Below are 13,136 nucleotides of genomic sequence, written 5' to 3' on the forward strand. Positions count from 1 at the left end.
TGGAACTGCCTAATGATAAATGTTTGTATAGAAGCTTGTATAGCAGCTTGAGACTTGCTATCATATATGGTAGCAGGGTTGAAGGAAGGAGACTGAAAACACTCACATACACTTTACTATAGGACATACCTACTAAAAAGAACCAGAACCTAATAATTGTGAACAGCAAAATTGGCTTAGGTTAATTCACAGCTCATATCCACCAACATTTTCCCATAATTTCACATCTTTTGTTCTCTTTTGGACTGACATTCTTATCATCTTTTAAAAGTTTTTTTATTAAAGTATGTTGATTTATAATACTAGTTTCAAGTGGACATTTAATCGTTATTGAATAATATAGCCCAGCATTTAGATAATTATGCAAAGGTTAAAAGCTTTCTATCATTGAAAATTTTCAATAAGAAAATAGGTTGGGTAAAACTTGAACTCTTCACCTGGGACTTTCCCAGTCCCATGGCATGCCCAAAGTAGCCAGTTGGCTCCTGTGTCTCTGGCTGACTCAGTGTCTCTGGAATTCCCTCCTTCATACATTCCACGGGAGCCTCTGTTTGGTGGCATTTCGTACATGGTGCCAGGCATCTGTTGTTTTGGTTTGGGCTTAATCTGAACCTTTGTTGTTTGACTGGGTTTTGTATTTCTGAGGGGATTTTTTAAAATCATAAGTCACCAGCTTTGCTAAGCACTATTCATGGCTGTTGGGAGGGAGAGTTTAATTTTTTCTTATTATTGGAAATATAATTTTAAAAAAATCTTCAAAAGTGCATGTCATCTGGATTTTCAGAAGTAATTCTTTTGGGAAAAAGAGAGATCTATTATATGGTCCTCGTGTGCTATCTTTCTTTCATGCATTTCAATAAAAAAGCAGACGTGCAAACAAAGTAGCGAACCCTTGTCATTTCTCCTTGGTTGAGGTCCAGATCATTGACCTGCATTGATTTGTGCTTCAGTGAAGAAGTTGCAGGCAGGGGTCATGAAATAGATGAGGCAACTGAGTGGACTCTGGAAGCAAACAGCTTGCCCAAGTAGATCTTTCTACTCTAACCTCTTTGTCCTCATTCATCCTAAAGAAAGGTTGCTGGAGACGAGAACTACAGGGATGGAAAACTCCTAAGAGAACACAGTACTAAATACAAAACCAAAATGTGAAATCGGTTCTTAAAAGTGATGGTTGCTGGTTTGTGCTGCATAAGTTCTGAGTACATCTACAAGGATGCTGTTGTGTGTCAGGCTCCTCAAGAGTAAATGTAAATATGCCCAGACTCAGGGATTACGTCACCTGATTAATACCACTGATAAACCAATTAGCACCATACTTGTGGGGAATAAGGAATGGGGACAGGGAAATGTGGACCCAAGCCACAGTGGTGATAGCGAAGGGTGTTTTAAGGGTTGATGCTGTCAGGTTAATTTACCTGTCATTTTTAGGTAACTGATCGTATTTTAAGAGAGTTTTTCAAGTTGAACATACTTCTCATATTTCACAGGCCACACCTTTGGTACAGGTACCTGATTTCTTATTTAGATCAGCTTCTTTCTCTTTCCCTCCCATAAATAGTGTCAAGAAGACTAATCATTAACTGTCGTAAACTTGGCTCCTGGGTCCATTCCTTCCATTATAAAATCTAAGGCCATAGCTACATTCTTTCCTTTATTTCTTTCAGAAGATTTTGTTGGTGATTCAGTACATGAACCTGATGGTTCATTTGCTTAGTCACTTAGTAAACATTGAAGGAGAACCTACAGGGCAATAAATATGAACATAAATAAATATGTGAGGAAAAGAAAAATGGACAGGGATTAAGAGTGCTGCCACTGATGTTTATTATCTCCTTTTCATAGCCCAGCTCTCATTTTTAAAAAATGCTTATGATTAAAAATGTATATAGCAGTCAAATGATTCTTCAAGGGTCATAATGCAAAACACCAGCCCCTGTCTCACCCTGCCCGTCTCAAGTCTCATCTCCTGCAGGAAAGCACTTTTAATCCTGTAATCTTCTGGTATTTGCCTCCATAGTTTTACATAATACGCTACACTGCTCTTTATTTGTCAGTTTTAGATGTTGCCTATGAACTTTCTACAGCAAAAGATAGTGGTCAAATATCTCATCTCACCCTAATACACACTTCTAGCTTCTGTTTTTATAATATAAATCATAATTTTCTGTCAGATAAACATTCAGCCTATACATTGCTAGGTTTATATAAACAATATTCACATTAAGCCAGGCAGACACCTGCGTATGTGGGGAACAGAATGTATCCAGGGTTTCGCTGCTCCTTACAAACACTTTCCATCAGTGTTCTTTCTTCCCCTCACCAACACCCACGTCCAAGTTTCCTCCTGCCCCCAAGCCTGAGCCTTCTGAGATCCTGAAAGGCAAACAGACCTTCTTACTGACTTTATCTGGTGAAGAGTTTCCATGCTTGCTGGTCTGGCTAATCAGTTACCACAAATCAGTCCATTACTTTCCATACATCTGTTCTTTTTTTCGTTTGTTTTACTCTCTCTTATCTCTTTTCCTTGCTTTCTTTGCCCTTATCAATTTAAGAAGTTTTTATTTACTGAAATTTTAATGTGTTTCTAGAATAAAGCATGTATGTTTCAATCTGCTATGTTTAACTAAAGTTTCAAGTATTCTTTTAAAAGCCTACCTAATAATTTTCCATGTGATTATCAACCTCATTTTATAGATGAATAAAACAAAGATGGGAGAAGTTAAATAATTTGCCCAAAGTTGTACAAATAGTGAATGGTGATTCTACTTACTAATAAAAGTCTTATTCTTTTCTTTCTAGCACCCTGCCTTTTATTGTGAGATACAGTTCCTGTTTTAAGGATTTTACAGTTTGGCAGAGAGATAAGAGAAGTGCACGGCCATCAGAATACAATACATTAAATGTCAAGAACAAGAAAAATGAACTGCTGTGCAATGGAAATTCAGAGGTGAGAGAATTGTTTTTCTGCCCATTTCTTTGTGTCCGAAGTCCCATTTGGAATTGAAGTATGTATTTTGTAGTGCTATGCAGTCATTTCTTCATACAGAAATCTTAATTTGATGGGATTTAACTTCTACTTTTTTGGTCCATGGAGTCTGGAATGAAGGACACAGTTAATTTGAATCTTCACACAATAACTATTCTTAAAAAAAACAAACCTTGAACGAAGTAAAGTTTATATGTCTCTCATGCAACAGTCCAAAGGCAGCATGGCTGTCTAGAGGAGGCAGGTTGATGAGACAGGGTTACCCCAGGTGTCTTTTCTCCTGAACCTCATCATTTCTAAGAGTTTCTGGGTAATAACTCTTCTTAAGATGATATGTTAGGGAAAAAAGACAGATTTTTGACTCACTAAATATCTATGAATTTACTTGATATTAAAGGCTCTCAAAAGAGAAATTTTGCATATATTTATTTTTGCCACTTTATTTTCTTGGGCTCCAAAATCACTGTGGATAGTGACTGCAGCCCTGGTATTAAAAGATGCTTGCTCCTTGTAAGAAAAGCTATGACAAACCTAGACAGCATATTAAAAAGCAGAGACATCTCTTTGTTGACAAAGGCCTATATAGTCAAACCTATGGTTTTTCCAGTAGTCATGTACAGATGTGAGAGTTGGACCATAAAGACTGAGCACCGAAGAATTGGATGTTTTTGAACTGTGGTGTTGGAGAAGACTCTTGAAAGTCCCCTAGACAGCTAGGAGATCCAACCAGTCAATCCTAAAGGAAATCAGCCCTGAATATTCATTGGAAGGACTGATGCTGAAGCTCCAATACTTTGGCCACCTGCTGCGAAGGACCAGCTCACTGGAAAAGACCCTAATGCTGGGAAAGACTGAAGGCAGGAGGAGAAGAGGACAAGAGTATGAGATGGTTGGATGGCATCATTGACTCAATGTATGTGAGTCTGAGCAAACTGTGGGAGATACTGAAGGACAGGGGGGCCTGGCATGCTGCAGTCTATGGACTCGCAAGAAGTTGGACATGACTGAGCGACTGAACAACAACGACAAATTTTTGCCATGGATGGTGCATGATCATCTTCTAAAAAGATTTTCTCAGTTTTATTTTTTGAGTTTTATGGAGTTAGGTTTTATGTCTATAATCAATTTTAAGTATTTTTTATTGTGTTAAAATATATATAACACAATCTCTCACTTTGTTAAATTTGAAATGTGTATTTATATTATATAATATATGGGCAGCCCTAAATTTATAAATTTATCTACATCTGTCCAGAAATGAATTGATTTTTTTGCCAGTTAAAACTGTTATCATTTTATGCCACTTGTACTCTGTGACTTAAAGTAGTATCTGCAGAGCATTCCAGTTTCTAAAGCCAGTTGGACGTGTTCTCTTTGAGGCTCTACTCAAGCTGGGAAATTTCACTGGACCTGCATTTTCTCTGTCTTATATTTCTCATTTGTAAAATGGGGATAATGACTGAATTTAGCTCATAATATTGTTTAAGGATTATTTGAGTTACTGTATACAATAAATGTGACACACTTATATAAGTGTCTGAGCCATGGAAAAGACTACGCATCCACCATTTTCCTTTTAGCAACCTTGTGAGGAAGCAGTCTCTGAGAGCCACCTATCCTTCAAGGAATGTTTTGTTTGCTATAGTGGAGACTCCTTCAGTAACATCTTTATTATTTTATTTTTCAACTATTTGTTGAGGGTCTAATATATGCCAGACATACTGCTTGGTGCTCCGGTTATCAATCCAGTTCACTTCAGTTGCTCAGTCATGTCCAGCTCTTTTTGACCCCACGGACTGCAGCACGCCAGGCCTCCCTGTACATCACCAACTCCTGGAGTTCACCCAAACTCATGTCCATTGAATTGTTGATGCCATCCAACCATCTCATCCTCTGTTGTCCCCTTCTCCTCCTGTCTTCAATCTTTCCCACCATTGGGGTCTTTTCCAATGAGTCAGTTCTTCACATCAGGTGGTCAAAGTATTGGAGCTTCAGCTTCAACATCAGTCCTTCCAATGAATATTCAGGACTGATTTCCTTTAGGATTGACTGGTTGGATCTCCTTGCTATTCAAGAGACTCTTAAGAGTCTCTTCCAATAGCACAGTTCAAAAGTATCAGTTCTTCAGCACTCAGCTTTCTTTATGATCCAACTCTCACATCCATACATGACTACTGAAAAAACCATAGCTTTGACTAGACAGACCTTTGTTGCCAAAGTAATGTCTCTGCTTTTTAATATGCTGTCTGTGTTGGTCATAGCTTTACTTCCAAGGACCAAACGTCTTTTAATTTCATGGCTGCAATCACCATCTGCAGTGATTTTGGAGCCTGAGAAAATAATGTCTGTCACTGTTTCCATTGTTTCCCCATCTATTTGCCATGAAGTGATGAGACCAGATGTCATGATCTTAGTTTTTTGAATGTTGAGTTTTAAGCCAGCTTTTTCACTCTCTTCTTTCACTTTCATCAAGAGGCTCTTTAGTTCCTCTTCTCTTTCAGCCGTAAGGGTGGTGTCATCTGTATATCTGAGGTTATTGATATTTCTTCCAGCAATCTTGATTCCAGCTTGTGTTTCATGCAGTCTGGCATTTCACATGATGTACTCTGCATATAAGTTAATAAGCAGAGTGACAGTATACAGCCTTGATCTACTCCTTTCCCAATTTGGAATGTTCAAACTACTGCTCAGGATATAATGGAGACAAAAATCAGACATGTTCCTGCTGTCATGGAATCCTCAGCATAGTGGTAGATATGGCCACAAATCAACAAATCATACAAGAAGTTTTGCAAAGGAGAGACTTAAAAATGAGGAGCATAGAGGCTGGCCATTAGAACCTGACAACAACAATTGAGAGCCATCATTGAAGCTGATCCTCTTACAGCTACAGAAGTTGCCGAAGCACTCAGTGTTGACCACTCTATGGTCGTTTGGCATTTGAAGCAGATCAGAAAGGTGTAAAAGCTGGGTAAGTGGGTGCCTCATGAACTGACTGCAAATCAAAAAAAATTGTTTTGAAGTGTTGTCATCTTCTTTTATTCTGCACAACAACAGTGCACATTCGTTAGCAGTTCCTGGGTCAAAAGCATTGTTGATGTTGCCAGTTGTCTCCATTGCTTTATGACTTATTTTGAATTCAAATAAAATCACTCAAATTTGAAAAAAAAAAAAATCATACAAATAAGTATAAGATTACAACTTGATAAGTCCTAGAAAGACAGGCTACATGGCTCATTATTACATTTAAATATGTAGAGTTTAACTCCTGAGAGAGCAAAATTGTGTCTTTTTTTTTAAATTTATTGAAGTATAGTTGCTTTACAATATTGTGCTAATTTCCGCTGTTCAGCAAAGTGATTCAGTTATACATACATACATTCTTTTTCATTATGGTTTATCACAGGATATTGACTATAGTTCCCTGGGCTGTACAGTAGGACACTGTTGTTCACCCATTCTCTATATAATAGTTTGCATCTGCTAATCTCAGTCTCCCACTCCACCCCTCCCCCTTGGCAACCACAAATCTGTTCTCTATTTCTGTGAGTCTGTGTGTATTTCTTGAATAATCCAAGAATTCTGATGCCAAAGAAGGGAGGGGCTGCTCTGTGCAGAAACTGAGAACATCCTGAGAAACTAATTAAAACCTTCCTTTTTGATTACACCCTGGAGGATGGGAATCGCTTCCTCTCTCGCCTTTCCTTGACACAACTTGCTCCGGAGGAATGCAAAGGATGGGTGGGATCTTCCCCAACATGAGAGTGAAAGGAAGCAACATACCACAGAGATGACGTCAGGGTAAGAAGCACTGCAGCTGCTGGTTCCAGCCCCACCCTGTGGGACAACCGCTTCGCCATATTTCAAAGGCAGAGGCAACTTACAGGAAAGAAGAAAAAAATGCATTTAACAACTTCCTTGTCTGGAGGTCTGGATAGGAGTGGAGCATGTTTTAAAGCTGCCTTTATGGCAGAAATATACACAGCATTACAGACATCTGTGCCTGGGCTTCCCATAGCCCAAGTGTGCATTTAAACATGAAGCACACAGTTTTTTTCAGGGCATTTGGCAAGAAATGTGATTATTGAAGCCATTTGAATATAAAAGTGGTTCGTTTCATGGGTATTCCTAATGCTAGTTTCACCAGAAAGCAATAGCTGGCAATTATACTCAGAATTCCCTCTGCCACTCTTTATTAGCAATGCTTGAAAGGATGGTGTCCTGATGTACTTAATTGTTAATCCCAGAAAACCACATTCTCTTTTAGTATGTTGCAACACACAAGAAAAAATTAAGTTTAAATATGAGCAAGCACAGGGTGTCACATAGCGATGGCTGAGAGACAAAATCTAAATATTTCGCTCGCATTTGATCTTACGTGTATGTGTATCTGTACTAACTGCACCTTGTTCACTTTCTCTTCCTTCAGGCTGCTACATTTCATGTGATTGGTGGATGGCTCTGCATTCAGCATGTAAAACAATTAAGTGATTATTCCCTGAGCCTCTACTCTGGCTTAGACAGGAATGTCTTTAAAGTCTTGAAGATCATAGTCTAGAAGCAGAGACAGATATGAAACACATAATTAAAAGTGTGGTGAGTATCAGGAAGACAGATACACAGAATCCTCTAGATTCATATAGCAATAGTAATACTAATAACTTCTAAGATCAAATCAGTGCTTACTATGTACCCAGGCTCTGTTGTAAATACCGTTTAGTCACTAAGTCATGTCTGACTCTGAAACCCCATGGACTGCAGTACAGCAATTCCTCTGTACTCCAAAGTCTCTCAGAGTTTGCTCAAACTTGTTTCCATTGAGTCAGTGATGCCATCCAGCCATCTCATCCTCTGTTGCTCCCTTCTCCTCTTGCCCTCAATCTTTCCCAGCATCAGGGTCTTTTCCAGTGAGTTGGCATCAAGTGTCCAAAGTATCAGAGCTTTAGCTTCAGCATTAGTCCTTACAGTGAATATTCAGGGTTGATTTCTTTTAGGATTGACTGGTTTGATCTCCTTGCTGTTCAAGGGACTCTAAAGAGTCTTCTCTGGTACTATAATTTGAAAGCAGTATACGGTTACAGTTAACTTTAATCCATATATCCCTCCTTTATTATCACTAGTTCCATTTTATAAATGAGAACACTAGGCCCAAGAGGGATTAATTACTTATGTCCTTTTCCAAGATGGCCCAAAAAGAAAGGGGTAGACTGGGATTTGAACCCGTTTGACTCCTGTCACCACAAACTGTGGAAAATTCTGAAAGAGATGGGAATACCAGACCACCTGGCCTGCCTCTTGAGAAATCTGTATGCAGGTCAGGAAGCAACAGTTAGAACTAGACATGGAACAACAGACTGGTTCCAAATAGGGAAAGGAGTATGTCAAGGCTGTATATTGTCACCCTGCTTATTTAACTTGTATGCAGAGTACATCATGAGAAACGCTGGGCTGGAGGAAGCACAAGCTGGAATCAAGATTGCTGGGAGAAATATCAATAACCTACCTCAGATATGCAGATGACACCACTCTTATAACAGAAAGTGAACGACTAAAGAGCCTCTTGATGAAAGTGAAAGAGGAGAGTGAAAAGGTTGGCTTAAAACTCAACATTCAGAAAACTAAGATCATGGCATCTGGTCCCATCACTTCCTGGCAAATAGATGGGGAAACAGTGGAAACAGTGATAGACTTTCTATTTTTTTGGGCTCCCAAATCACTGCAGATGGTGACTGCAGCCATGAAATAAAAAGACGCTTGCTTCTTGGAAGAAAAGCTATGACTACCCTAGACAGCATATTAAAAAGCAGAGACATTACTTTGCCAACATAGGTCCATCTAGTCAAAGCTATGGTTTTTCCAGTAGTCATGAATGGATGTGAGAGTTGGACTATAAAGAAAGCTGAGTGCCAAAGAATTGATGCTTTTGAACTATGGCGTTGGAGGACTCTTGAGAGTCCCTTGGACTGCAAGGAGATCCAACTAGTCAATCCTAAAGGAAATCAGTCCTGAATATTCATTGGAAGGACTGATGGTGAAGCTGAAATTCCAATACTTTGGCCACCTGATGTGAAGGACTGACTAATTGGAAAAGACCCTGATGCTGGAAAGATTGAAGGCCAGAGGAGAAGGGAACGACAGAGGATGAGATGGTTGGATGGCATCACTGACTCAATGGACATGAGTTTGAGCAAGTTCTGGGGGTTGGTGATGGACAGGCAGGCCTGGCATGCTGCAGTCCATGGGATTTCAAAGAGTTGGACACTACTGAACGACTGATCTCGAACTTGACTCCTGTGCTCTATACCCAAGTACACTTTCCCAAGGAAGAGAATTTACCCTAATATTTCTTGAGGCAATGTACTGAAGTTTGGAAAGATTTTAATATTTTTGTTGTTGTTTGTTTATTGAAATACTTCTTTAATATAATAGATGAGAGCAAATATTTTTCTCTTTAAGAGTTAAGATATATTGGAAATAAAAATAAAATGCTCTTAGATGTAATACGTAAGAGCTTTGAGGGGGAATGTTAAGAAAAAAATAGTGAAATTCAGATGGACTATGGCATTTAGTAGTGGTGGTATACCAATATCAGTTTCAATGTTTGTGACAAATGTACCATAATTTAATGAGTGACAGTAGGGGACAATGGGTGAAGGGTATATGGGGACTCTATACTATCTTCGCAACTTCTCTCTAAATCTGAAACTATTCTGAAGTTAGAAGTTCACTTAATCAAAAAATCAAATATCCATCAGTCTAACCAACCCTCACTGATCCCTTATTAGCTGCACATTGACCAGCTTTCTAGGAGAGAGGTGGCTCCTCTCTGGCATCCTCTGTCTGCTGTGCAGGCAGGGCAACATCTTTAGTATTGCACGGGGCAGCTGTGCCTACTTGTCTCCAGGCTGCTTTCTGGCCTGGCCAGGCCAGGCATGCCCTTCATTCGAGCTGTGCCATCTTCTGTGGCCTGGGTATTCACGTGCTCACCACCATCTCCTTGTCATTTTCCTTTGTGGCCATTGGCGTCTTATATTTCTTACCCTCATTACATCAAGCACCATGGTATCTTAACTTTGTTCTCTTCCATCTTCATGTAGCAGGTTCTAAATCAAATATGGATGTCCGGGGCATGCTGTTTGTCAGGGTTCATATTCCCATTGGTGGACACTGGCAGGCTGAAGCCTGGGGGAGCAGACAGTGGATTACTCCTGTGGAAGGTGAGTCTCTGAGGAGGCTTGTCCACTCATGCAGTAGCTGCTGTTTTATTAGAGTCATCTGGAGTTTGAAAACACTCAATCTCTGCCATACTGCAGATAGCTCCCTGTGGCAGAGGGTAAAGCCAGCTAGTTGAGGAATCAATACGGGAAGACTCAGTTCAGGAGCCTGGGAAAGAGTGAGAACAATTTTGAGCTAGGTGATATGGGTTATCTTTGTAAAGTCTCATTGATCCTGTCACTTAAATATTTCTCAAATATATCTCTTCCTGTATGAATCAGAATGCCACCAAAAGAAGAAATACCTCTCCAGATAGTTTAAGAGGGATTTTTATATAGAAAGTTAATGATGCAGATAGTGGAACAGTTGAGAAGCCAAGCAGGAGACAAAGCCACTACTCAGATGTTGGCCTCAGCAGGAAGCTACAACCAGCCCTGGATTGGAGGGACAAAAGGAGGAAGTGGGGTTCCCAGAGCATGGGGCGGGATCCTTGGGCAGAAGCCAGATTTGGGGCCTGCTCACGTGCCAAGGAAGAGATGCAGCAGCTGCTGGAATTGTCACCTGAGACCCAGAGAGGGTGGATGAATTATACTGAATTTTTCTTTCCTTCTGCTTCCTGATCTCCTGCCAGTACCAATCAGTGGCCCAAGCTAATTAGAAATTAGCTGACATGGGAGGATGGTATGCATAGCCAAGAGAGGTCAGCTTCCTTCCTCAAAGCACAGAGACTACTCTGCCACTGCCTAGGGGGTTAAAGCCTCCACCATCTGTTAGATGGGACTTCCTGGGTGGTGCTAGTGGTAAAGAACCCACTTGCCAATGCAAGAGATGAAAGAGATGCGGGTTCGAACCCTGGGTTGAAAAGATCCCCTGGAGAAGGGCGTGGCAACCCACTCTAATATTCTTGCCTGGAGAATCCCATGGAGAGATGGGCCTGGCTGGCTACAGTCCATAGTGTTGCCAAGAGTCTGATCAACTGAAGTGACTTAGCATAATATATCAGAGTGATGTTGCTAAAATACAAACATATGCATTAAGCTCCTATTTAAATGCTTATCTGATTCCCTGCTAACTGCAGGCGCAGCCCAAGCTTTTTAGCAGGATGGACAGGGCCCACTCCTGCCTGCCACTCCAACCTCATCTTCCTCAACTCCCTGCATGGCACAGCTTCAGTGCACTGAAGACCACCGGCCACACTGAGTGGTGTCAGCTACTTGAGGCTTGCTTTGTGGACCTCAGAAGAGGCTCCCTGGCCCAAGTATCCAGAGTGTCATGGTGGGAACCACAGCCTGAGATGGCACTCTCAAGTGGGGCCACCATGAGGGCGCCTGGAGAATGAGAGGACTTGCAGTGAGCACATGTGAGAGCACATAACACTCTGCAGAGGCTCCTGGGAAATGGATGAGAGGAGAAATGGAAGAGCCTTGATGGGATATTGGGGCATGAGTCAGTGAGATCTGAGTGCTTATCAATGAAATCCACCAGACTGGTTAAGTTTGAGGAAACCGAGATTATGTGTGAATGAGAACAGACGTCAATGTCTAAATATGTTGCTTAGCCTATTGTTACTAAAATTATTCCATCAATTAAGTGATCTCTGGCAGAATGAAAAATATGAGGACTCACTTCTGATAGGCCCTGGAAACTGTTTACCTGTCATGAGGCCTTAGTTAAAATGAAGAAAGAAATTAACATGCATGGACCTCCTAGGGAGCAATCAAGTTTTAGAAGATATGATGAGGAAAATTAAAATCTGACACGGTTTCAATGAAGTTTCATATGGTCTAGACTTTTAAAAATATCTGTCACATCATACATATATATAACAATCTTGTCTGTGTTCCCTTATAGTCTTACTGTAATGTGAACCTCCCTTATGGTGAAGTTAAAAAGTAACATTACTCTTCAACATCAAAGGAAAGCAAACATTTATTTAGCTAACATAATGTGCCAAGCATTGAGCTGGGCAGATTACGTAATGCATTTCATTTTGTTATGGTAATTTTTCTGGGACAGATGAGGGAAATGAGACTTAGATTAAATGACTTATCCAAGGCTGCATAGCAAGTGGAGGCATTGGTACTTAAACCTAGGTCTCCTTTCACAACCCCACATTTTTTATCTCTTAGTAAGCAACCATCGTGATGGAGTACAAGTAAAAATAACTTAGTATTGAATTCAGTTTTCTCACCAAGAACATGAAAATAACATTTGGGTATATTTCCAAACAAGATTACCCTAAAATGCTATACAGGCAATTTCTGAAAAATACAGAATTCATTTTGAAGGTTTATTTTTCTATTGAACATGAAGATTTTTGCATCTCTGAAAATCTAGGCATTATTGTGGCATCCTTGATCTGTCCAGCCTTTGAACTAAAATATTTATTATCTTCTCAGATGGTGCTAGTGGTAAAGAATCCACCTCCAATGCAGGAGATGCAGGTTCAATCCCTGGGTTGGGAAGATCCCTTGGAGGAGGAAATGACAACCCAGTCCAGTATTCTTGCCTGGAAATTTCCACAGACAGAGGAGTCTGGCGGGCTACAGTTCATGGGGCCACAAAGAGTTGGACATGACTGAGCACGTGTACGTATATTTATTATCTTATCATTTTGAGTTTTCAGTATGAAACATTGGTTAATATCATTGTTGCATGTTGGGAGGAATCCTTGGAAAGCAGATTCTGAGATGGAGATAGGTGTTTAGGGGCATTTGTAAAATAGTGCTCTTAGGAATCAGTCCTTTGGAAGAGAAAGAAGGAAGCAGAACTCACCACAGCATTCACCACAATGACAAATGCAATTCTTAACAAATCGGTGTGTATACAATAAATGTATATATGTGCTGATATGCAATATGTGGTAAAATATCTAAATACATGCAATAGAGGAATATGTTTGCTTTGTCTAATTGTAAAATATACATTTATTGTA

At 40.0% G+C, this 13,136-nt stretch overlaps 1 long non-coding RNA gene across 1 annotated transcript in view; it reads left to right on the forward strand.

Moving 5' to 3' along the window:
- LOC148774994 (uncharacterized) overlaps nucleotides 1-12,758 on the forward strand; it is a 322,880-nt gene extending 310,122 nt beyond the window's left edge. The window contains exons 3-5 of the long non-coding RNA XR_016035207.1: nucleotides 2,800-2,947; nucleotides 10,084-10,203; nucleotides 12,601-12,758. This is a non-coding gene — a long non-coding RNA (uncharacterized LOC148774994). The remainder of the gene's footprint in view (nucleotides 1-2,799; nucleotides 2,948-10,083; nucleotides 10,204-12,600) is intronic.
- The last annotated feature ends 378 nt before the right edge of the window (nucleotides 12,759-13,136 follow it).

Source organism: Moschus berezovskii, chromosome 18 (assembly GCF_049115385.1).
Source record: "Moschus berezovskii isolate FMDL1 chromosome 18, NW_MosBer_1.0, whole genome shotgun sequence".
NCBI classification, from domain to species: Eukaryota; Metazoa; Chordata; class Mammalia; order Artiodactyla; family Moschidae; genus Moschus; species Moschus berezovskii.